The 25,426-nt window shown below is 30.3% G+C and overlaps 1 protein-coding gene across 2 annotated transcripts in view; it reads left to right on the forward strand.

The window, feature by feature from the left end:
- Window positions 1-10,548: 10,548 nt before the first annotated feature.
- Window positions 10,549-25,426, forward strand: part of LOC129948026 (homeotic protein ocelliless) — a 68,327-nt gene continuing 53,449 nt past the window's right edge. The window contains exon 1 of one of the 2 annotated variants that reach the window (XM_056058835.1): window positions 10,549-10,955. The gene's annotated coding sequence lies outside the window, so the exon portion shown is untranslated. The remainder of the gene's footprint in view (window positions 10,956-25,426) is intronic. The other variant, XM_056058834.1, reaches the window with a different exon arrangement.

Genomic DNA, 25,426 nt, shown 5'->3' on the forward strand with positions numbered 1-25,426 from the left:
CATGGCTGATGGTTGTCATAGTCGTTAGGAGAGAAGAATTATTATTCTACTTTCCGTGTCTCGTGCCAGTGCTGTCTGAGGTGCTATGAGTTAGTATCATGTAAAATATTGCATTTGGGAGAATTTTATCCTTCATTTATTTTGAGGTAACTATTTAAAAAATAGTTTTTAGTTTCATTTTGAGTTACAGAAAAAATATTGAAATATTTCAAATATCATTGTATTGAAATTAACTTTTTCCAGAGGTTATGACGAATTTTTTAGAGGAACTGAAAGACTAGACTAAGGTGTTTCTAGAAACGATGTTTTTTTATTATATTCTTAAAATTCATACATTATGGCCAAAATAATTAGAGAGTTTCTAACTTTTCAGTTCAATTCTTCTGAAGGATGAATTGATTGCCTTGAGACTGTTGAAACAAAAATAAATTGATTAGGAATGGATCTTAAAATTTTTGTTAGAATCCCAATGTTGTTTTCTTGGGTAATCGCGGGACCAATCGTTGTTTTTAAAAATATACCCCTTAGGTATGGTTTTAATAAGTATAACGACCTCAGGTGACTCTTATAAACAAAGCGCTAATTTTAAACAAAAGATAATTTGTTTTTGACTGGTATTCTTTAAAACTGGAACTGAATTGAGGTCAGGATTAAAGAACACTAATCAATAAATGAAATTCATTCAATTAAATTAAAGGACTTTTCAACTGTAATGTAAAAATTGTGTGTATTTTTAATTTTTAATCAATTGTTCTTATATTTTTAACCAGGGTTTTTTAAAGCCTTCAGCAAATAGATTCCAAAATCTTGAAAACAAAATATTTCTTTATAAAGGTCAAATGCAAGGGACATAATATCATAAAAGTATTTTAAAGTTTTAAAAGTACATTTTATTCATAAAGTTCTAGATCGTTCAGTTTTCCATATGAAATAGAACTGTTTTTTCCTTTTATATTAAAAGACGTGTAGTTTTAAGTTTTGTCGTGACCATAGCCATGACGGCGTGTAAAGAATTGTGTATATATTTTTAAATACAATTCGAATCTCAAACGTGTAAACGAATCAACGGACTATTGTGCCACAATTATTTATAATTTATACACTCGTAGTTTTACAAAGCCATAACTTAATATTCACCTTGCAAAAACAAACTTCTTAACATTTTTAAAATATTTAATAACTGGTAGGGTACTTATTCCCTCTTATTAAAATTGGACACATTTATTTGAAAAGTAAGAAACTCAAACCTTTATACGAAGATTTAAAATGATTGGGGACAATAGCATCACTACCACAATTCCGTCACTTGAACATCATCGTGAGGGTTTTTGTCTCTCCCTTTTCACTGTTATTTTAACGGACTATGTTCTAGTGAAATAGCTAGTTGGACTCGTTCACTCAAACAGTTCAACATCAATACCTGCGCTTCGAGGAATTCCTATCAGTTTACCCATAATTCACAGAGGGTCATTTTTTAGCCGTACAACGCGAATTTGTAATGCTTTACCGCGCTCTATTTTTTCCTGTAATTGCAATGTTCAAGAATTTAAAACCAATGTACACCGACACTTTCTTCCTAATCATCCTTTTTTTATAATGTTCACATTGTGTCTCCAGCATATTAAACCCTTTGAGTGTGTTCTTAATATTGAAAAAAGCAGTAACTAAAAGTTAATGTAGCCATCTTTTGATCTGCACTTAAGTAAAATATCTTAATAATTTACCAAATAGTAAAAAATTTAGTGGTTATGAAAAAAATTTTATCATAAATTCCAATTTCAAATCATTGTTATGGTCAAATGATTTGTCAAATTCAACATTTTCGCATTAATCGACGTCTAGAATATATGCAAGTCAATGATATTTAATGATATGTCTTTGTGTTCGTACGTACGTGATATCATTTAGTCTGTCACAACTAAAAAATAAATAAATTAGGTGGGGCAACAGTCCATGAAGAACCAGGGTCTAGTGACTTACAACTCTCAACCATTCCTGTGTCCGAGTAATGTTGTCAGAGATGGAAGGTAAGAACTAAAGTCACCTCAATCATTTACGAATGGAAAAAGAACAATTCATGCAACTAAAAATAACGCTTTTAAAAAAGAAGTTTACATAAAATCAAAGCTTCAACTCTGCTTCCAAACATTGTTTAACATTGAATTTTGGCTCAGAGATCTTGAAAATACACAAAAATGTATTTCTTCTGTTATATTTATGTTTATATTTCTTAAAAAATCCATTTATTGTTACATAGACTAAAATCCTTTTAAAAATGTTAATTAATTTATTTAACGTCTCGAATACTTGACAGAAAACAGCCCAAACTTAAATATTTCACTGAACACTTTTCAACGGAATAAGAAGTATGAGTCGTATTCCAGACTCTTTTCCATAGAATTTTTATCAACGACACTTATAATAAAAAAAAAACAATATTTTCGTAAACGATTAGGCTAACCAAAAAGCTACTCTTTTCAACTAGCCAACTTCTTTGCTTACACTTTCTGTGCCTTAAACTTTCTATAATTAATCATTAATCAATTGCTATTTGTTCTTCTCTTCAATCATTTATTATAATTTACGCCGACGACAGCACTGACTATCACCACCATTCCGCCCCTACTTCCCACACGCCCGTACTTAATTTAATATACACCATGCGTGCGGAAGCCAAGTGGAGCTAATTATTTGCGGCATTAATTGATTATACTAATTTATAATGAAATGAATTGCTGTTGGTATAACGTGTTTAAGTAGCAGGGACGGGCTGCCACTTTATTTAAAAAATTACTAATGGAACTTTCAATGAGATTTATGACAACCAACGTTCATAATATGGAGGTTTCCACAATCTATACAATAAATACATCGCTGGAACTACCGTCTTCCATATACCAAGCTCGGCAGGTGGTTTTGTAAAAGTATTGTTGTTGTTGTTGTTGTTGAGTCTTGACCTGAGATGAGCTGCGAAGCTCTTTAGAGACTGAATGATGCTGGTCACTCTTCTTCGTCTTCTTCTTCTTGACATCAGAAGCATCATATTAATTGATGTAAATCAGAAAAGTTTATAAATCCGTAATAATAATAAATATATGCTTATGCATATCTTATGATTGTTGTTTCTCTTTTTATTTTGTTCGTCTTTGGTTTTGAAAAATATTGATGGATTTAGTTCCATTAACTCTTTTGAAGACAAAACGAAATTTGACCGCTATATTCTGATTATCATCTTCATCTCCAGAAAAGAATTGCATCGAAACTCAGCAATAGACGTTATCTCCCAAAAACATCAACCTTTTTTGTTGACAAAATGGTTTGGCTACTTGAATTTGACAGATCGAAAAGACGGGGAGAGAAAGAGACAAAACACAACAAATTTGATTCACCTACTTTGACATCGAGCTCATTTTTAAGCCCGACTTGATGTGATGGGACAGGGAATCATTTCTTTTAATTTAACTTAATCAACCATCATCTCTCAGTTTTTTTTGTTTTGCTTTTAAAATGAAGGAAAAACCCTTTTCAATCAATGTCCAAAAATCATTTGGGTGTGTGAATGTGGACCAAAAACACCGAAAACAAAAATCCAAATGCTTTGTGTAGCTGTCTGGATGAAAGGAGTGCTGGAGCTGGAGTTGGAAGTCTTTTTTAATGTTCCAAAATAAAAAATTGTATTTTGTTCAATGCGAGCAACACCCGCGGAGATGGGTAACTTCTCATCTCATTGTTATGTTTTTTTTGTTTACTTTGTCTTTGGAGTATGACAAAGTATTTTTTGAAGTAAATATTTTGGAATTTATTTCACTTTAATTTTAAGCATATTACATATCAGATCGTAACTACAATATTGACCAGTTCAGTTCTTGTTATCTTCATAATCGAGTTGGGAAATAATGATTACTTTTTGTAATTGATTGTAATTAAAAGTAATTAACAATTTACAATATATAGTTTAGTTTAGTTTATTTCATCAATCAGATTACAATCTTATAGGCTAGATACTAATACAAAATATACGATAATTGTTGGTTAAAATATACTAATATTAATAAATAAATATTACATTTTTTAATTATAATTTACAATTAATAAATACAATTTAATGATTTAAAAAAAAATATTAAGTCTTAACATTTTTAAGGATGTTACAGTTTAAATATTATTTAAGACATATTTTTTAAATGATTCTCTCGAAACATCAAGATTAAAATCAATCCTATTGCAAATTAAATTCACTTCTCTTGTGCAACGCGTAATGGGTTCATTCCTGCCATAATTTGTACGATGAAACTGCTCATAAAAATGAAACCGGTAGCGTGTAGTTCTAGAGGGTGCATTTACACAGTTAACTAGTCTTCGTAGAGGAGGACAATTGATATGAAATGTTACAATGTCTCTTATAAACATTACTGAAAAATAAGTCCTACGATCATAAAGAGATTGCATACCAAACAATAAGCATCGCGTATAATAAGAAGGCCTTACAATCCTCCAGTTTAGCTTATAAAATGCGAACCTTGTAAAATGTTTCTGAACTTTCTGTCTATTGAATTATTGTAATAAGGGTTCCAAATAATGCTACAGTATTCAAGAACTGACCTTACTAGTGAATTGTACAAAGATTTTAAGCTATATGAATCTGAGAATTCCTTGGTGTTTCTTTTTAAGAAACCAAGCATTTGATTTGCTCTGTTTATGATATAATCAAAGTGCGGTAAGAAGGAAAGTTTAGTATCTAAGATTACTCCTAGATCCTTCTTTCTTGTTACACGCTCTAAACTTACATGGTTGATAGTATAATCAAACACTATGGGATTAAAACTACGGAAACACGACAAGACTTGACATTTAGAGGCATTTAACAGTAAGTGATTTAGCTTGAACCAATTATCGAGCCTTAACAGATCTTCCAAAAGAAGCACACAGTCGGCTTAACAAGAAATCTCACGATAAAGTTTAAGATCATCCGCGAAAAGAAGGCAGTTTGAATTATGAAAAATATCAGGTATATCATTTACAAATAACAAGAATAATAATGGACCCAAATGGCTTACTTGAGGAACACCAGATGGGACCGAGATATATGTCGAAAGCGAGCTATCAACTTTTACTATTTGAATTCTACCAGCTAAATATGATTCAAGCCACTTTAATAGAGAAAAGTGAATACCTAGAGAAGTTAGTTTGTTTATTAAGATTTTATGGTTTACTCTGTCAAATGCCTTTGCAAAATCTGTAAAAATAACATCTGTTTGCAACCCTTTTTCCATATTACAAACCAATGTTGAGAAACCGAAATAACACAGTTAACCTGTTGCAAACTAACTTTTCAAATTCTTTTGGAATGCAAGAAATTTTACAAATGGGACTGTAATTGGTTACATCCTGCTTCGAGCCCGATTTGAAAATTGGCGCTAAGAATGAAACCTTCCAGCAATCCAAGAATTGCCCTTTGGCTATTGATGGGTTAAAAATCCACGAAAGTGTTTGAGCTATTGCAATACCACATTTTTTTTACAAAACAGCAGGGATCCCATCAGGCCCTTCACTTTTATTAGCATCCAATTTAGATAAAACATCTTCTACTTCAAAAGGAGTAAAAACTAGAGAACCTACATTGACCAATCTACTCATATAAGGTAGATTCTGGATTTTGGGAGTATGTATCTAAAGAGTAAATCGATTGAAAATAGTCCGCGAATAAATTACAAATTGTAGGTATATCACTAGTAATTGTATTTTGATACCTCATACAACTAGGTAATCCGCTCGATTTACGCCTTGAGTTTATAAAATTCCAAAAACGATTGGCATTTAATTTGATATCACATTCAATAGAAAAAATGTAATTTCGATATAAGAATTTATTGAGAATATCGAATTCTCGTTGAAGATTTAGATAGTTTGCACGAAGCTCAGAATAATTTAACAATTCCACATAATTGCAGTTGAAATAAAATGCATTTCAATTACTTGTAATTTGGCGTTTTTCTTTTTAAGTTCAGAGCTGAGCTCTGAGCAGAGTCTGAGCGAGCAGAGTAGAGTAGATTTCTGAGCAGAGTATGTTTAGAGGTCAATGATATAATTATGAAACAACTTGAGAACTAAACTGTCATAATTTAAATGTCGTCTGTTTGAAAGCGTTCAAAATTTTCTTTAATCAAATTAATTAATAAAACAGTCATAGAGTTGGTACATTTGACTCCTGAAATAAATTTGATTCATAAAAATGCTATATACAATCATTTTTTTTCTAATTATCTTCCCTTTTACACTTATGCGACTAGCCTCTTCCGCCATTTTTATTGTTTTAACGATAATTTTTTTAATTTCCCGGCTTTCAAATACCAAATTATTTGTGTTCAGCATTTTACTCCGCTTACTCTGTAATTTTATTCTGAGCTCACAGAGCGGGCTCTGAACATGTTCAGAACTAAAAAATAAACGCGAATTCAAAGCTCTGAACGATAAGACCTCAAAAAGAAACACAATTATTCTTTTGACAGTTCGAGCTCTGCTCTGAACTAAAAAAGAAAAACGCCAATTGTAAATGAAATATGAACTTGCTTTATGACTTGTAATGAAAATTGTACTTCTTTTAAATTAGAGTCAAGGTTATTGATTTACTTATTTGTTTATTGATTTAAATCAATACATTTAACAGAACTTAGCATTTCAGGAAATTATTGCGCAAAACTTAATTGCCGATAATAATATTTATACATTTTTGTTTGATGATTACTGGAAATAATCATTACACAAAAATGTAATTTATTACATTTATCATTACTACTATTTTTTTGATCAGTACTTTTGTTTTCCATTACATTTATGTAATCTAATTGCAAGTAATTAAAATGTAATTAGCATTTCAATTATATTTTAAATTACTTGAACAATTGCTTGGCGATTTCAAATACAAGTTTTTTTGTAACAATTTTTTCCCAACTATGTGACAATTTATGTCTCTTTCTGATATGTTTTTAATAGAGAAATTTTATATTGATAATGTATTTTTTCTATTTCTGATAGTATTCCACTAATTTAATTGGAAAACAGTGCTATTTGAGTAAGAAAAAGTTAAATAAGTTAATTGCAAACCATTCCAAATAGTTTTGAGAAAATTATGCATGAAAAACTTACGTTCTTTCTGACACTTCGAAAAACCTTGACATTTTATGAAGCAATAATAGCACTATATAAATTTACATATTTTTCGAAGGCTTTCGATAGGATCAAATATTTTATATTTATAAATTAAGAAATATATTTCTCCATCTAGCCCTACTATTAAAAATTACTTTTTAATTGACTAGTTATATCTATCATTGGTTCTTATCATTGAAGCCAATCATTTGAATTTTTTTGACAGGTTGCCTATAGCTTTCATTGAAAATTTCTGTCATTGTGCAAAAATTTGTTGATCGTGATTAAGCATTTTCTGATTAGTATCAAGCATTTGAGGTTAGAGTTGATCATTGAAAGTAAAATTAACAGGTGGAAATAGAAAGACAATGGAAGCCTTTCAGTGGAACGATTTGTTCTGCAATGCGAAATCAGAAATGAGCTGTTCATTGAAATTGATTTCATCATGGAATTTTTTTAAAGAAAAGTTCTGGGTTAATAATACTTATTTTTTTACTAGCAAAAATCTTCAACTAATTTTCTTCATTTGGATTTCAAATTTTACAAAATTTTCAATGATGAAAACCAATGATATGTATAACTGGCCCCTTACTCTACTGTTTGGCCCGACAGAATTAACTTTGATTAAATAATCTTTTTAGGGACATATCTCAGTTTTTATCGATTGTCATACAATTTCAAAAACTTGTGTACAAGCATTTCCTCTCCACATTCAGTCAATTAGATTTTAGTCTTTAATCACAGTTTTCAACAGTTTCAATCCTTTAGAATGAGTTAGTGCCGAAAATATCATTTACCCACTTTGCATATTAAAACGAATAAAATCAAAAGTGACTTTATTTTCTTCAATCAAAATTTAGCAAATTAAAGAAAAGCTATCAATCGTCTGACCTGCGTCTCTATGAATATTTCAGTTCGATAGATAAATGAGAATTCTGGACACATCCCCTGCAAAATAAATTCAAAAAGTGACACTTGATGTGGCATATTCTTTGTTTAGAACTAAAATTAAGAGTGAGTTATTCTAGTGAGTATAGCGTTCTGTAGGTACTTGTATTGTTGCACTAATTATAAACACATATGTATTATAAAGACACACGATTAATAACTTATTCCTTGAAGTAATCCATGCAACGTTTGGTGTTCCTCAAGGCAGTCTCTTGGACCCTATTCTATTTCTGTTGTTGAAGAAAGATGACGCGAACTTTTATCAACAACGCTCTCTGCTTAATCATCATATCAACATTTTTAGTTGTATCAAATCTTTCGAGAATTGACTTTTACTTCAAAGGTACCTTGAGCGCTTATCTAAATGGCACAGCTCTTTTAAAAAGTCTCCAAATTTCAATCCCAGATCTATTGTCTTTGAATATGAAATTGAAAAAATAAAGCGAAAAGAAAATCTTTGGTGTAACATTTAATTCCAAATTAAGTTTGACGTTGATTTTGCGATTTTTTAAGTCAAACAGAGTAGAGGCCTACATAGGTAATAAAATGTTAAATGGTATCTCACTAATAAATGTTTCAATGTTGTCTTCCAATGAAGCGGGCTTGTCTGTATAGACATGAGCATTAACATAGCCCCACACAAAATAGTCTAAAGGCGTTAAATCGCATGATCTAGGCGGCCAATTGACCGTTCTCGAACGTGAAGAAAAATATTCACCGAATTCGCCTCTCAAAAAGTCCATTGCTGCACGTGCTGTGTCGCATATGGCACCGTCTTGTTGAAACCACATGTCATGCAAGTCAAGCTCTTGCATTTTGGTAGAGGTTATCTTTGAAGAAGTACGGTGCAATGATACCATCACCAGCCCATAAAACGCAAAAAACTGTGACTTTTTCTGGATGCATTGTTAGCTCTTGCAATGCTTCTGGCTGATATTCACTCCAAAATCGACAATTCTGTTTATTTACGTACCCATTGAAACCAAAATGAGCTTCGTGGCTGAACACAATTTATCGGTAAGAAAGTAGATCTTCGGCCAACTTTCCAAGTGCCCATTCACCAAAAACTTTACGTTGCAGTAGGTCGTTCGACTTCGTTTCTAGCACCAGCTGTATTTTGAAAGGCATTACACATAAATCCTTTCACAAAATTTTACACGTTGTTGAGTAACAAAGGCCCGATTGCCGATTGTGCCCGATTGGTCATCGATATTTTCTTCAGATCGCACTTTACGTAGGAGTGTTGGTGGTTCAATGTCCAACAATGTAAATTTGGCACGAAATTTAGTCACACTAGGTCAAATAGCCACTTCAGTGGGTCGATTAAACTGACCATAAAATGGAAGAAGCGCGATGAACTTTCTTAACAGAGCACGCATTTTGACAATAAAGTTCAATAATTTGCAAGCGTTGTTTGTTTGTAAGACGATTCAAGGATAAATTATAGACCAATCTGAAGATGTTCGACAGTGAAACAAAACGTGCATCAGTTGTTTAAACCAGTGTTGCCAAAAAGATAATAGCTAAAAAATCACCCTTAAAAACTTTGAAGCAACAGTTTTCCTATACCAGATCAGAGATCCTTTGAAACTTGCAAAATTTAGAAAATCTCAATGAAAATTATATAAATTAGGGGGATCAACAGCTCGTAGAGAACCAGAGCCTATTGACTTACAATTCTGAACCATTATTGTGTGCGAGTAATGTCAAGAATGGAGGGGACCTACAGTTTTTATATCCAAAAAGGCTAATTTGGGAAAGTACTTTTCACGACAAGAGTAGCTTTTGGAGGATTTTTCAGTTCAAATTAGACCGCTGCCACAACAGTCCTACGCACTAACCAACGCGCCGCGCCGCCGTGGGTACAACTGTTTATGAAAGAATACAAACAATTATAAAATTGTTATAAGTCCAAAAGAAAGCAACGAGGAAGAATTTACCCTTTTTCAATTTCACACGAGTTCAGTACGTGAGATAAACAGTTAAAATTTGACATTTTTATTTATTTTCAGAAGTGCTACTTTCTATCTTTCTTTAAATTCATCGATGTCACCTGTCACAGAAAATAATAATACAACAATTGGCAAAACTTGGAGCTTCAAACAATAAAGCCAAATATGCAATCCTCAAAATTTAGATAAGAACCACTCTTCTACTTTACAAATTTAACAAGGTTTTTTTTTGCACCTATGACCTGATGCCAAGAAAATTGGTGTTCCTAAATAAACTTTTGTAATTTTAACTCAGAACTCATCTTCTAATTTTTAAAACCAAACAGAACTTTTTACGTCGTTGGTGAAATGTTGTTTCTTTGTTCGGTGTTTAAATTTTAAATATTTTGTTCCTAAACTCAACAACAACAAAAAACAAAAACAAAAAAACATTGCAATTCACATCGTCCCGTGTTTAGGTTAGTCAAGGTGTAATATTATGATTGTGATAACGTTAACTGTAAACTTTATGACAGTTGATAAGCCCGCTCACAGTAGTTGTTGATAAAGCTTAATATTTTACTATTTTCATTCAATTCCATTGATAAACTTTTGTTTAAAGATTACTTATAGTTCTTATATCACAATCATATCGTCTATCGTTAATAATAGTTTTGTTTTTTCTGATTTAAAATAATTTAATTTTTCATTAACTACACAAAAATAATTACTATTGTTACAACTATTTTTGATTGGTACAGTGTTTCGAAAAAAAATAAAAGAACTCGCATTTCAACAGACGTGTGTTCCTTTAACATTTAATATATTTTAATATTCTTAAATCATATCAAAAGTCAAATAAAAATATTAATAATAATCATAATCATAACAAAAGCAGAAGCAACAACAGACCAACCAAAAATTCTGGTATGTATGTGCAACCTTTTTATAATAAAAATAAAAAAAAATAAAATTTCGGGCTTCTTCATCTGAACAAGTTTTTTAAATTATTTTTATGGTCAAAATAGTTTTAAAAATATAAAAGAAACTGAAATCCAATTAGGATTCAGCTGAAAATAAATCGGAAATTCCAAAATTGCCTGCACGAAAAAGCTATAAAATTATGATTTACATGGTTGCTGGGGGATCGCATTGGTTCAATTCTAACATAGAGTTACCACCATTTCATTTTCAAAATGGAAGAAGTTAAGAAAAATGTGCGTAAATTGATTGAAACTTTAGTTTACAACATTATAACTATAGGGCCCTGTCTAGATTGTGGATTAAGTATAGTGAATAAATAGTGGGTGTTGCGGGAGACGACGACTCTCGTAAAATTCAAAAAGAGATTAGATAAAATAGGTGGAATTTGCCTTATTTGTTATTGTTTTTCAAGTGGGTGCGAAGTGGTGAAATTGTAAGTGTTTCAATGGGTTTTTTCACTATCAATAGGGCGCTAGACAAGTTTCAAGAAAGTAAATAAAACTTGATTGCGTTTTTAAAAAGTGATTTAACTACCACGACACCTATAATTAACTTTTCGATAGCAACTTGTGAAGTACCTGCTTAATATGTTCTGATGGACATAATTTTTGTAAAAAACTATCATAACCTTAAATCAATTGATGTTATGAACAGTTTACACAAATTTTAATTTCATATTAAATCTTTATCAATAAATTACGAAAAATTAGTCACACACATAGCCTTACTTTGAAACAATGCCGAAAGAAAGTTGAGTTTTAGTGGAGAGATTAATTTATGCGTCGTTAGTACTGAACAAAAAGTCTCTTTCTTGAAGTGAAGCAAGAAAACTTAGGCAGTGCCACTGTTATATATTTTGAACCGTTTTTGAAGAATACCTTACAGCCCTTAAATTGAGCCCTACACATGAATATTGGATACATTATAAGCAATGCAAAATCTTTCTTCTCTCTCAAAATTTTTCGCGGTTCAATAATTCACTGAATGAAACGATAATTAGTCTGATATTCATGATTTTGAGATTTTTAAAGGTTGAAAGGAAGAATTCACAACATATTATGAGAACTATCTAAAACAAAAACTAAAGGTATTTGAGATTCCAGAGAAAAAGTCCAAGTTTTCTTCAATCGTGAGGTTTGTACGGCTAAAACCTAATAACTTATTGGGATATTCATATCATTGATTTTTAAAACATAATTGTTTCAAATGTTGCTGTTAGATCAATTTCTAAAAAATATATTCTTCTTGAGACTTACTAAGCAACAAGCAAGGTGGCCAGTAACACACTCGTGTTCGAACCTCTATATTTTTTTTAAGACTAGCAGAAAAGTACTAAATTTAAACATTCAATGTTTGGCTTGGAATGCTTATGAAGCCACAAATACTTAAAACTAGAAGAAATAAATTTTTTTTTCATTTTTATGAAAGCTAGTGATTTAAAAAAATATAAAGTGAACGAATTTATAGTTTTGTTATATTTATAAAAACAGTTTAATCATAACAAATTCAATAAGTAATAAAAATCAAAATTGATTTTCTCAAATTCCAAAATTTACTACGAAATATTGTTTTAAGAGATGTGTTCGAAATATTATAAAATTAAGGCAATGGCACAACTTTTTGCATTTTCGTTTTTCGTCAATTTAAGTATAGTTAATAAAAATAATTTGTTTTCATTTCATTTCAATTCGATAACTGTATTTTAGTATAATTCGAATACTTTTATTGCTCTATAATTTAAGTATGCATTCGTTTTTGAATCCAAGAAATATTTTTTTTTGGAAAAAGTTGTTTTCTGCCAAAATATATGACTTTATTGCTATTAAACACTGAGTTACATAAAAGGCGATCACTGGAAATTTCGCAATAATTTTAAATATGTACAAACGACTTTTTTTTAAATTCAGTATTGTTTATGTACAAAATAAACAAATAAGAAGAACGTTTAAATAAAACACAAAATAAAATAATTTTTGTTCACTGAGTAGAGTGATGTTGTCTCTTCTAACATCTATCAAAGCTTTGATTCGCCTCGGCATGCCTTGAATAAGGTTTTTACAATAGCGTCATCAGTATTATCCCACTCTTCAATCTGACCGGATATCAGTCAACTAAGTGTCTCGGGAACAGCAAGGCGCTTTCTTATCATTTTTGTGCAAAAGAAACCAAATACCCTTTCAAAATGTTGGTGATGTAATAATTGCACAGCATAGTTATTTCGTGAACGGAAATTCCTGTCCACACCATGACGTAACCTCCCCAGAAATTTTCCCGCTAGGCAGCTGTTGTCTAATATTAGGCCTCGGTTCAATCTTGGTGGATGCGAGCAAATTCCAAACTTTAGTGCTATATCGTGAGTCTTGATATACGACTAGATCACTCTCAATTAAACTCTTGCCGCCCCACCGTTTAAGCACTCAAAGTGATGTCTCTCACTGATTAAAGTCTGTGAGACACTTCAACCGCTGTTTGGTGACGATCTCGGCCTTGAGGCACCTAACATCCCTGCAAAAATAAAGCGGTATATTATTAAAATAATAACAAAACATCTTTGGTTTGACAAAATTCACTCATCTCCAATATTTTCGACTTATTTGTAATTTATCGTAAAGTTTCCTTGAGTCTATTTAACGCCCTCCCCGTCAAAATTGTTTGTTCAAAAATAGGACTTTTAAGAAGAGAATTTCTTCACAATAATTTAGGTTTCTTCGAAATGTTTCGTGGTAAGTTTTGTACTATTTCTGGTCTACTTGCCCATAATATTTTGTATGCTTTTAAAATTTTATGGAGCCTTTTAAATATTTCAGTGCTTCGCTTAAGTACTTACAACTTTCAAAATAGTTCAAATTGGTTTGAAACAGGCATAAGGAATTATTTTTATTCGAACGATACTTCGATTCTCAAAAGATACTGCTACTTGCTACATAATATTAAGGCTTAAATGATCTTAGGTACATTTTCTGTTCTTATAACATTCTTTTCTCTCTTAACCTTAACCTTAAAAATAAAGAAAATGTGTTAAATGACAATAGCTTAATTTACTTCATATAAGATTAAATTTTGAATGTTTAAAAACTACAAAACAATATGAAAAAAAAATATGTCTTTGAAAGCAATTTGACGCGAATGGTACTTTAAATTATTATGTTTTTACTTTGTTTCATTAAATTTCCTTTTGATACTATTGTATGTATTCCGTCATATTTGTTGAATTGAAAATTTTTGAATTTTTTACATTTCAAGTCGCCTAGGAGCCAGTATATAGCTATTGTTGGTTTCCATCATTGAAACAAATTATTTTATTTTTTTTATAGGTTGGTTTTAGCTTTCATTGAAAATATCTGTCATTGGATAAATATTTACTGATTAGAATCACACATTTAAATTTAGAATTGTTGATTGAAAGTAAAGCTGACAAGAGAAATACAAAGATAATATGACGCTTTCAGTGGAACGATTATGTTCCGAATTGAAAAATCAGGCATCAGCTGTTCATATTGAAAACTTTTTCATCATTAAAGAATTAAAATGAACTCAATGATATTTCTGAGTTATTTAACACCTTTTTACAGTAAATACAAATCTAAAACTCATAAGCTTCATTATAAAATGAAAAAAGAGGCTGGGATGCGACCCACACTGATAACTTCCCATCCTGTCTGTCGATTTGTCTTGCTTAAAAGTTTGTCTATATGTACTCGTACCAATTTTTACCAAATTTGCGTTCTATTTTTTGTAGATTTTTTTTAATGAAAAAACGGACTGTTGGATTTTTATATACAAATTACTGAATATCGAAAACAATATTTTCTGTGAAATAAATAAGTTTCAAGCCAATATTTTTAAGTTTTGAAAAGCTATTTGAGTCGAAAGTAAATTTTTACGAAGTTTTAGTATTGTTTTTTTTTTAGAATTTTATTTTTTGTAAAAAAAACTGTCAATTCGATTTTTTTCAAAATTTTATCAAATATTGAAAACAATATTTCTTATAAGATAAAATTAGTTTGAAGAAAATATTTCAAATTTTTGAAAATTTATTTGAGTCAAAAATTAATTTTCACCAACTTTTGGTAATTTTTTTTAGGTTTTTAATTTTTTGCACAAAAACTGTCAATTCGATTTTTTTCAAAATTTTATTGAATGTTGACAACAATATTTGTTGAAAGATAAAAGTTGTTAAAAGCCAATATCTACAATTTTTGGAAAAATATTTGAGTCGAAAATCAATTTTTACCAACTTTTATACATTTTTTTTTATGTTTTTATTTTTTGTAAAAAAACTGTAAATTCGATATTTCTTAAAATTTGTCCTAATGTTGAAAACAATATTTCCTATAAGTAAAAATTAATTAGAAGCTATTATCTCAAAGTTTTGAAAAGATATTTGAGTCGAAAATAAATTTTTAATAACTTTTATACCTTTTTTTTAGGTTTTTATTTTTTGTAAAAAAAAAACTGTGAATTCGATTTTTTTCAAACTTTAACTGAATGTTGACAACAATATTTTTTGAAAGATAAAAGTAGATTAAAACAAATATCTCAAAGTTTTAAAAAGATATTCGAGTCGAAAATCAATTTTTACCAACTTTTATTAATTTTTTTTTTTAGGTTTTTATTTTATGTAAAAAAACTGTCAATTCGATTTTCTCAAAATTTTTCAAAATGTTGACAACAATATTCTTTATAAGATAAAATAAGTTTGAATCCTTAATTTTAAGTTTTTGAAAAGATATTTGAATCGATATTCAATTTTTACCAACTTTGAGTAATGTTTTTTTTAGATTTTTATTTTTTATAAAAAAAAACTGTCAATTAGATTTTTCTCAAAATTTTATCAGATATCAAAAACATTATTCTTCGTTGCACAAAATTGTTTTGGAGATGAAATCATATTTCAGTCGTAAACATTTGGAGGTGACACTTTTTTTTCAGTTTTATTGATTTATAAAAAAAACTGTTATATTGATTTTTTCAAAAATATACTTGTTTGGTATCACGTTACAATCTATTATATAAAATTTAATTCAAGTCTCTAGCGTTTTTGGTTCGTAAGATATTTAGGGTTAACCAAAATTTTCACCTTTTTTTCAAACTGCTATGGTAAAAAAACCACCTACGCAATTTTCTTGAGAGCCCTTTCTGCATCTTTCTGCCTTATTATCTGTATAACAAAATTTATTTGAAATCGATATCTCTTTTGGTTCGTGAGCTATGGACGACGAAAAAAACGTCGCGAACGTACGGACGTACAGACGTACGGACGTACGAACGTACGTACACACGCACGCACAGACATCTTTCTAAAAATCTTTTATTTCGACTCTAGGGACCTTGAAACGTCGAGAAATCTCAAAATTTTCAATTTGACAATTCGGACCCATTACAATAACTTCCTATGGGAAGTTAAAAATGAAACATAATAAATTCGACTTTCTTAGTCGCTTTTAAGCTTGAAACTAAATTTTGAATGATGAAACCCAATGATAGCAACAACCGGCAACTTAGAACATTAATTCATGATTTTAGGATGTCATGTCACTCATTTCTCAATATTAATGTTTTGGCTTCAAAACCATTTTTCGTTAAAGATAATAACATTAAAATGTTACAAAAGGACTTAAAAAGGTGAACAATTTGGTCGATCCCAAAAATCTGATAATACAAAAACGATTTTGACTTGAATTTTATTTTGTTTTACCTTTTACATAATAAGCATTAATCCAAAAAACCCTTTTTCTATAAATCAAATAAACGGACACAAATATTTACCAGTAAAAATATTTGACAAACAGAATAATTCAGAAAAAATACGTTTTTTAAATATGAGGGCAACATTTTAAGAAAAATCCATTTGACGATGTTTATAAAAAATAAAACAACTGAAAATATTAAAAATTGAATTTCAACTAATATATCTACTTGAAATAAAATCCAGGAAACTAATCAATTTTCAGTACTCGGTATGTGTATCACAGATCACCTCTTATATAATGATCACATATTTGATATTTCCAAAAATGCTGCTAGGTGCTGAGGATTTCTCCGACGGCGCAAGAAATCTTTTACCCCTTCTGATCTGGGTGTATATTAAAAAGCATTAATTCGTTTAAAACTTGAATATAACGCGCATATTGGGGTAGAGGCCCCCAAAACAAGTTTAAGTATTTTGGACAGTATCCAAAAAGGGCTTTCCATGCCTGTCATTGTTTTACCGATATTTTTATAAACAGTGTTCTGTCGAAATATCCAATTGTAACCCCCCCCCCCCCCATTCAACCAATACAGCCGTAATACTGGAACTTCTAGGAATGCACATCATTTTAACCTTGAAATCAATTTCGGGCGTACTGTCAAGTATAGAGATTATTTTTTTAACCGCACATCGCGAATGTGGAATGCCTTACCCAACTCTGTTTTCACCTATTATTTTGATATTCAATACCTTAAGCCCAATGTGCATCGGTATCTCCTCTTTAATCCTTCGATATGTTCCTAAAGCTCGAGCTGTGTTTAAACTTGAAACATGTTAAGGGTATCAATAACCCCTTGAGCGCCCATTAATTATAAAAAACAAAAGAAAGATATTGACTTTAAATTAACTTCATCCCATACAAAATATATTTATTTTTATTGTTGTTAATATTTTGAGTATATTTGTTAAAAAACTTAACTATGAGATTGCTTTAAAGTCTCAAATTTCTGGACACAAAACGGCTTAATATTGACTTTTTTTTTATTGAAGTCAAGGAACAATTTGGCTTACAAGTAAAATAATTTGTAAATTTTTAAGTTTGTTAGTGGAAAGTTGCATCCCAAGCTCTTTTTACTTTTGATACAAACAATGAAAAATTATCATTTTCATAGCACATGAAAAATCTAAGTGAAAAGCTTAAAAGCCTTTTTTGATCTGTAAATTCCTTGGAGAAAAAATAGTACCATCCAAAATATGAATTGTTGCTTTTCAATGCTTTTCAATGTGTTTCAATTAAATTATTATTAAATTAAAAGTTAAAATTTTACTGATAATCTAGGAGTGAACTTCTAGTTTTGTAAGTGTACTTTTGGAAATTCAAGAAGTTAAGACATGTAAAAGATCAAATACAAAGCTTGTTTAAAAATTATACATATTTCATGGTAAAAAATTAGCGTCAAATGCAACAACATTTGAATTACTTCAACCCATATTAGTCTTTAAAAGAAATGAAGCAGTTATGTATATTAAAAGAATTTGAGTTATAAATTTTCTTCTTTTAAGGAGCTGTTCTGTGGCAACCCTGCCAGCTTCAACAGTGAATTCCAAAACATCCAAGGTTAAATATTTGATTTAAGAAAAAAAACTAAACTTATTAAAAATTTTTTGAAAAATTCAAGCTTAACTTTAAAAAGCCTGCATATTAAATTCATCTTAATCGCAGGAGTTACTTTCACCCCTCTTATAACATAAGCTTTTTTTTTGTTGTTCTTGTTGATATATTTTCAATTCAAATTCAGGTTCGCCCAAATATGTCGATCTTGTCACATCACATAGCACTGCTATGGCATGGCGTTGCTATATGCGGTGCGCGAATAAAAATTTTAATTCGAATTCGAACTCCCACATCTTGGCGCATATCTTATCTCCTCATACATATCTCCAATATAATTGTGACGTATAATTCCGTAAAATTGCTAATTAAACAAACATTCGTAGGGGCAACGCCTACACGCCTACTGTTTGACAGCCTCATATTCTATAGCAGCGTGGCATGGATGGCGTGGCGTGGCGTACACCTAACGAACAAAAATATCAATCAGCCTGGCACTCAACCCATTGTGTTGACCTTCCATCAAAACCAAAAGCCAAGTCAAGTCAAATGCTCAGCCAAATACAACTCCTCTCTAGCCGTCCGTCGACCGCATCTGAATCTGCGTCTGCGTCCGCGTCCGTGTTTTGTATACCTTTGCCCATTGAGATACCTCGTGTAGACGGGACGGGTTGTGATCGGTGGTAATATAGAAATACGAGCGTAGCTGTCGCACATCAAACTACCTCCAGTCCATTTAACACTTCTCTGACACTAATCCTGGCTTGATGAAACTAATTTTTTATGCCCACAAACAGTGACTGGCTTTTCGCTTGTGGATCTGGCTATGACTTTGGCTTTGGCTCTGGGGTATGTGATGGCTATGGCTCCGGCTCTAGCTGCCTGACTAGTTGGCTCGACTAGAGCTCTTGATTTTGGTTTGGTATTCCGTCTCCATTCCTCTTGGGATTCTGTGTGTCAATCAGGCGTTACGACCGACTCGGCGTCCGTCGCCGCGTCCTTTGCGATGCAGCGTCATGGTTGATTTCCTACTTGTCAGTTGTTCTGACGTTTCATTCGGACATTTGGTCATCTTGAGTAATTTAAAAAGAAAAATGTTGTTGTCCGGTGAGACATTGATTGTCGTCTGTTATACGAGTACACAGTCGAAGAAGGTGATGTTGTGTTTTGAAGCCCTCCCGGGGGAAGCAGTCTGTGGCTGATGGGATGGCTGCTGCATGCCTCTGCATAAAGAGAGATCTTATCCAAGTTCAAAATCATTCACAAAACGAACGGAGGTAGTGCCAATGTTGTCATATTCATTTCACATTCACTCTCGTGCTATATTTTCCTGAATCTGAATGACGACTAAATTTTGAATGAATTTCAAAAACAGTAAATTTGGGAAAAGCGATTAACAATTTGAATGTCGTATCTCCCGGCCGGATGTGTCAGTATAATTTCAGTTTTAATAAAAATTAATAAAATGTATAATTTGTGTTTTCTTGTTTCGTCTTCATATAAACTGTGCGCATACATAAATTTGTATTTTATTTTTATGACAACTTGATATGCGATACACTACTCGTATCGTAGGTATATGGCAACGTCGCCGACGGACGGATCTTCCATTGCTCAAGGCTTTCGCATCACAGCATCAACATCAGCAACAGCAACAGTATCATCTTCAACTTCAGGTATAATAAACGAATATGAGTCGTAAAATGCTGATTATATTCAAATCAACTGGTTCTCACAATTACTTTAATTATTCAATCAATAAGAAAACTACTAAAAGACATCAAAACTTTTTTGTTTTGATTTGACTGATGATTATACGAATGTGAAATTATGAATTTTTGTTTTGATTATAAACTTATGTCAATAATATGGCAAATGGCAATAAACTTTTAAAGATGAATTAAAAATTGTTTTTTTTTTTTATTTTTGTTGTCAAAATTTGAAATTGAAATTTTTATTGTTTTTCCATAAATAGATTCGATAAAATAACCCTAAAAGTTATTGAAAAATATTAATATTTATTTTTGTATAAGAGGAAAGAAAAACAACTAACAAATTATTGACTACATACAACATAGTTTAAAAATGATAAAAATTTGTATGCTAAATTGGGAAAAATGCAAAACCGGATATAAGATCTGAAAATGTGTACATTTTTGATGTCTTTTTTGAAACGTTTTGGTTTAAATTAGAAGAATGTTTTCTTTCAATTAAATCTTCTATATTCTTAGCTATTTAAGTATAAATTCCATTTTATCTAATATCAAACATAATTTATGATTTTTATATTAACATTAGACTTCAACACGTTTTCGGACTATTGCTCTGCTTAAACAAGTGCAAGGTCTCTTTCGTTTTACTTCAATTCTGCGATAAAGACTTCTAGAGAAATGAAATCACTGAAATTTGTATAAGAAATTGTGCTTGTATTTCTTAGAATACAGAAACAAAAACTGGCCAAATTGTCCAATATCTCAAATAGAAATTTTGACAGTTCCCGCCGTTTCCAACTCGACCTTTCTGCTCTAAAATGTTAAGAACAAAAATTGGTAATAGGATAAAATACATAATTGTATACTACGGAGAATATCATATCTGATATTTGATCAAATTATTCATGTTATATTTTATACCCGAATTTATTTTAACTGGAGTCCTAATTTAACAGACACAGCTGTTATTCATAAAGAATTTGTCAGCTCTGTTTAGTTAGAAACATGTTCAAGGTAAATTCTACAACAATTTCAGTACAATTTCACTTAAACCTATAAAAACAAACGGATTGTAGAGGGGAAAAAAAATGCGTTAGCTGGAGAGCTAAAGTCTTTGAAATCCTAACTTTGCTGTTAGGTTTGGAATTTCATGTAAGTCGCCTATTGTAACAAAATATTTGTGTTTTGTGGTAAAGATGCGTACAGTAGCAAACATCACATTGCATTTTAGTGAATATACGCGCTGACGCTGTTAAGACTTGGAAAACCTTTCATTGAATATCGATCTTCAATATTTAGAAGGCCAATCATACATTTTTTTTATTAAATCCATACCTTTCATAATTGTCGTCATCTATTTCAAAGGGGTCGATTCGGGTTAAGAAGTAAGAGAAGAAGGTAGCATTCCTAGTTTCCAACATTCAGCAAAGTATCAAAATCTTGTTCCATAATAAAATCTGTTCTTATATAAAATTTTTGTTTTTATATTTTATATATTTTTTATAAAAATATATCGAAACGTGGTTTTCTCAATTAGTTTGTTTATTTTTGAAGTTTTATAGGTTTGAAAAAACTTATACATAGGTCACCTCGTATTTATATTTATAGACTTCATCATTCTATAGATTTAAAATGGGTTTAAATTGTTTATCAATAATTTAAATTTGAGTTTAGTTTATGAAAATAAAGTAACTGTTTTACTTAAAACACATTTTAATAATACAAATTATTAAAACACGAGAAACAATTGATGATAAATTATTTTAATATTTCATTAATACTGAAGTTTAATTTTTCCTGTGTAGGGAACAGATGTAATACAATTTAGGTCTCAAAAAATACCCCAACATTTTTAAGCGTGATATTTTTTTAAGGGACAGTCCATGATGTTCAAATACCGATCGCGATATTTCAAGGAAATTTGTTATATCGACAAGAAGAAAATAGTGGGTTCTACAATTATTGTCTGATTTAAATAAAGGCAAATGCTATACGACAAAACATTCCATTCTTCTACAAATTCTGTGATGGGACATTTAATATAACTTCCAGTAAAAAGTACCTACATTTTGTTCTTTGATGTTTACATAAAGTGTATCATCAAGAACGCAGAGATAATATTTTTATATTTCCAAAAAAGTGTGTAACGCAAAGTGTACAAAACTGTTCGGTTGCCTTTCGTAGAAAGATTAAAGCTATGCATTTTCTTGAGGGAAGGGTTTTAAAAATTAAATTAATTACACTGAGCATTTATTTAATGTCCCGAGGCCAAGTAAAACTAAACTGAAATCAATTTTCGACTCGAGTCTGAAAAAAATATGATCAAGTTTTGGCACAGACAACTAATGTCGTTGTTTTGGTTAAGCTTGATGATTTAAAACAACTTTTAGACAGTACAATTATTTATAAAATCAATTTTTAAGTTTTTAAGTTAGTGGTCCAAAGTTGAGTTTTTCAAGAATAAATTAGTTTGGTAATTGTTCTGTCTTCAAATTGTTTTTAAATCGAATGTATAGACAGAAATAACTTTTTTCAGGATTGTAGTATTCGATTTCGGTACCACTCTAAGACTTGGTGTAATAGAAAATTGAAGGAGAGCGAATTTTTCTAAACTTAACTCAAACAAAAGTCTCTTTAATGAAACTCCAATGTTTCCAAAAAAAAACTTAGTTCTATGTTTCACATTTAATAAATTATAAAATTGTAATCGATTTATGATACAAATAAACGTTCTAAAATTTATTTTTATAAATTCGATAAGGAGAAATTATTTCAAATAATAATGTTGATTTATTAAATGGAAATGAAGCTTAACTAATTTATATAATAGACTTCATTAAAGGGAAGATGCAGGTTCTGCTTTGAATTTAAGACAGTGGAATAAACATTGAAAAGGCTTTTTCGGCGCAACAAATAACTTCCCTTTAATATTTCGAGTAGAACTATGTTGTTTTAAAAGCTCTCAAGAAACGTTAAAAAAAATGTTCGTTTTAATTAACTGATCCTTAAATTAATTTCTACCGATTTAGAAATCTAAAGGAAATAATTAACGGATACATTATTTAAGTGTATAAAAGGTCTGTGCAAAGTATGAAAAACAATTAACTTAGAAAAAAACTTAGCTGTCCATTTAAGAACTTTTAATTGTGTGGAAAACTTAAGGGTCTTTAAAAACCTGTTTTTAAAGATTGCCTTCTCTAATATTTTATTTAGTTAAAAGGCACACAACTAATAATAACTTAAGAAATTATATATACAAATTATTACAATTAACAAAATTGTTTAAATATAACTAGAAGACAATGAAACCCCTAGGGAATTCCAGCTTAAGTTCTGAAAAACTGTGGAAGGCATTGTAAAACTCCTCTACATAAAAAAGGAACAAAGGATCAAATACAAAATTATCAACCAACAGCTAAGCTTTTTTCAATTCCCAATATTGTAGGCATTTTATTTTTAAAAACACCCTGTGTTTGTCCTTGTGCAAACTCGTTACTTTTTAGTACTTAAAACCTGCATTAATGATTCTCCAACAATTGCTAAATACTCTAATCGTGTGATCTTCCCGTAAGCTATGTTAGACAAAAATTATTTGAAGTTATAAATACAGCCTTCGCTTAATATTTGTCCTCTTTCATCGAATAAAACTGTACTTGAACAAGCTCGAATTAAGTGTTTTCATCAATGGTCTGCGAAAAATTTAGTTTTTATACCAAATCGATCATTATTTTCCTAACCAACATAGTTCCTGGAAGGGCCATTTCGACTTTAACTATTTTTTGGAGTTAACGGACTTGTTTATGGATTCATTAAAACATAGAAAGCAAACGGAGTATGTTCTTAAAAATGTCAGCAAAGCATTCGATAAAATATTTAATGGCTACCATTTATTGTTGCCAACTCTATAGTTCCCTGGGCAGCTATTAGGGTCCAGTTCTTTTTATATTATTTATACTTCAGTTAGATATAATCTATCCAACTGAATTATCTATCCTTATGGTGTTAATATTTTAAGAACCATTTCTAATATAATCTTGACTGTGAAAAGCTTTAAATTGATTTGAATGCTTTTTACAATTGGTGTGTACAAAATTATTTGTTGTTAAAAATATTGACAAGTGTAAGATTATTATAGATTTTCCAAGAAAGATATTGCTTTTGTTTTTTGGTTATAGTTTGTCTTTAAATTTGGGGTCTAGATAGTAACAGTCTAAAAATTATAGATCTACCTACAGCCTGAAGAGAAGACGATATTATTTATGCCTTGTTTTTATATGGATGTGTTGAATCTTTTTTTTCGTGTTCATTTTAATATTCCAAACGGTTATCTTAGAGGGCTATCTGAGCCAATTCATATTTCGCATTATCGTACAAACTATACGAAAAGAATTCACCTTTAAATAATATGTTCAAACTATATAATGTTAATAATAATTTATTTAATACATTTTGAATACTTGTTTTTAATAATTATTGGATATCGCTGCTTAAATTTTACTCACAGTGAAAAAAAAGTAAAAAAAAAGAAAAATATTCGAAAACAATTTCTCACGACATTAAAGTTGGACTTTGATTTATTTTAGTTCGATAGATTCAGGGTACCTAGGTGATAATCTCTTTTGTGTAGAATTGTATACTAAAAGAATTGTATTTTTAAAAAATACAATAGTTTTCTAGTTTTCGAAACATTTGAGCAAAACTGCATCGTAAAATTTGTTGCTCCACTTAATTTGCATGGTAGTTTTATTGACGTTCCTAAAACTTGTGAATGAAGCTATTTACCTATTTTTCCACGATTTTTTGTTTTTGTTCAAGGCTTTATTTTAGAAAATGTATGTCAAAAGTTAAAATTTTATGTGTATTTCTAAATCATCAAAATCAATTGAGTGGATTCAGTTTGTCTGCCAATATTTCTGAATAATAGTGAACTAAATTCCTCAACCATTCAATTTTATTATAATTTTGAATCCTAATAAACAATTCCTGGTAGTCGATATATTGTAATCAGAGTATCAGGTTATGTATTTTTCAATGAATGAACAAACATTATAACAACTTTACCATCCTTTATTCATATTGATTTTCAAAAACCAAAATATCCCTTAAATCACGTCTACCTAAGAGTCGAATAAAATTAAACTCCAGTGAAATTAACATTTACCAACTTTTTTTTATGACTCTTTGTGGTAGTAAAACAAAAATTCTTTTGAATATTTGCTCAGCAAAAAATACAATGAATTGGCTACCGATTGAGCAGAACATGATATTGGGCATTAACCTAAACTCCATCACCTCACCATTAGCACTTTTCACGTTCATCTCCCATTCCATAAAATCAAATTTGCTAAAAAATTAACTTCAGCCCGATTTCAAAATAAAAATGTAAACTCGTAATTCG

The sequence above is a fragment of the Eupeodes corollae genome, chromosome 2 (assembly GCF_945859685.1).
Source record: "Eupeodes corollae chromosome 2, idEupCoro1.1, whole genome shotgun sequence".
In the NCBI taxonomy this organism is placed as follows: Eukaryota; Metazoa; Arthropoda; class Insecta; order Diptera; family Syrphidae; genus Eupeodes; species Eupeodes corollae.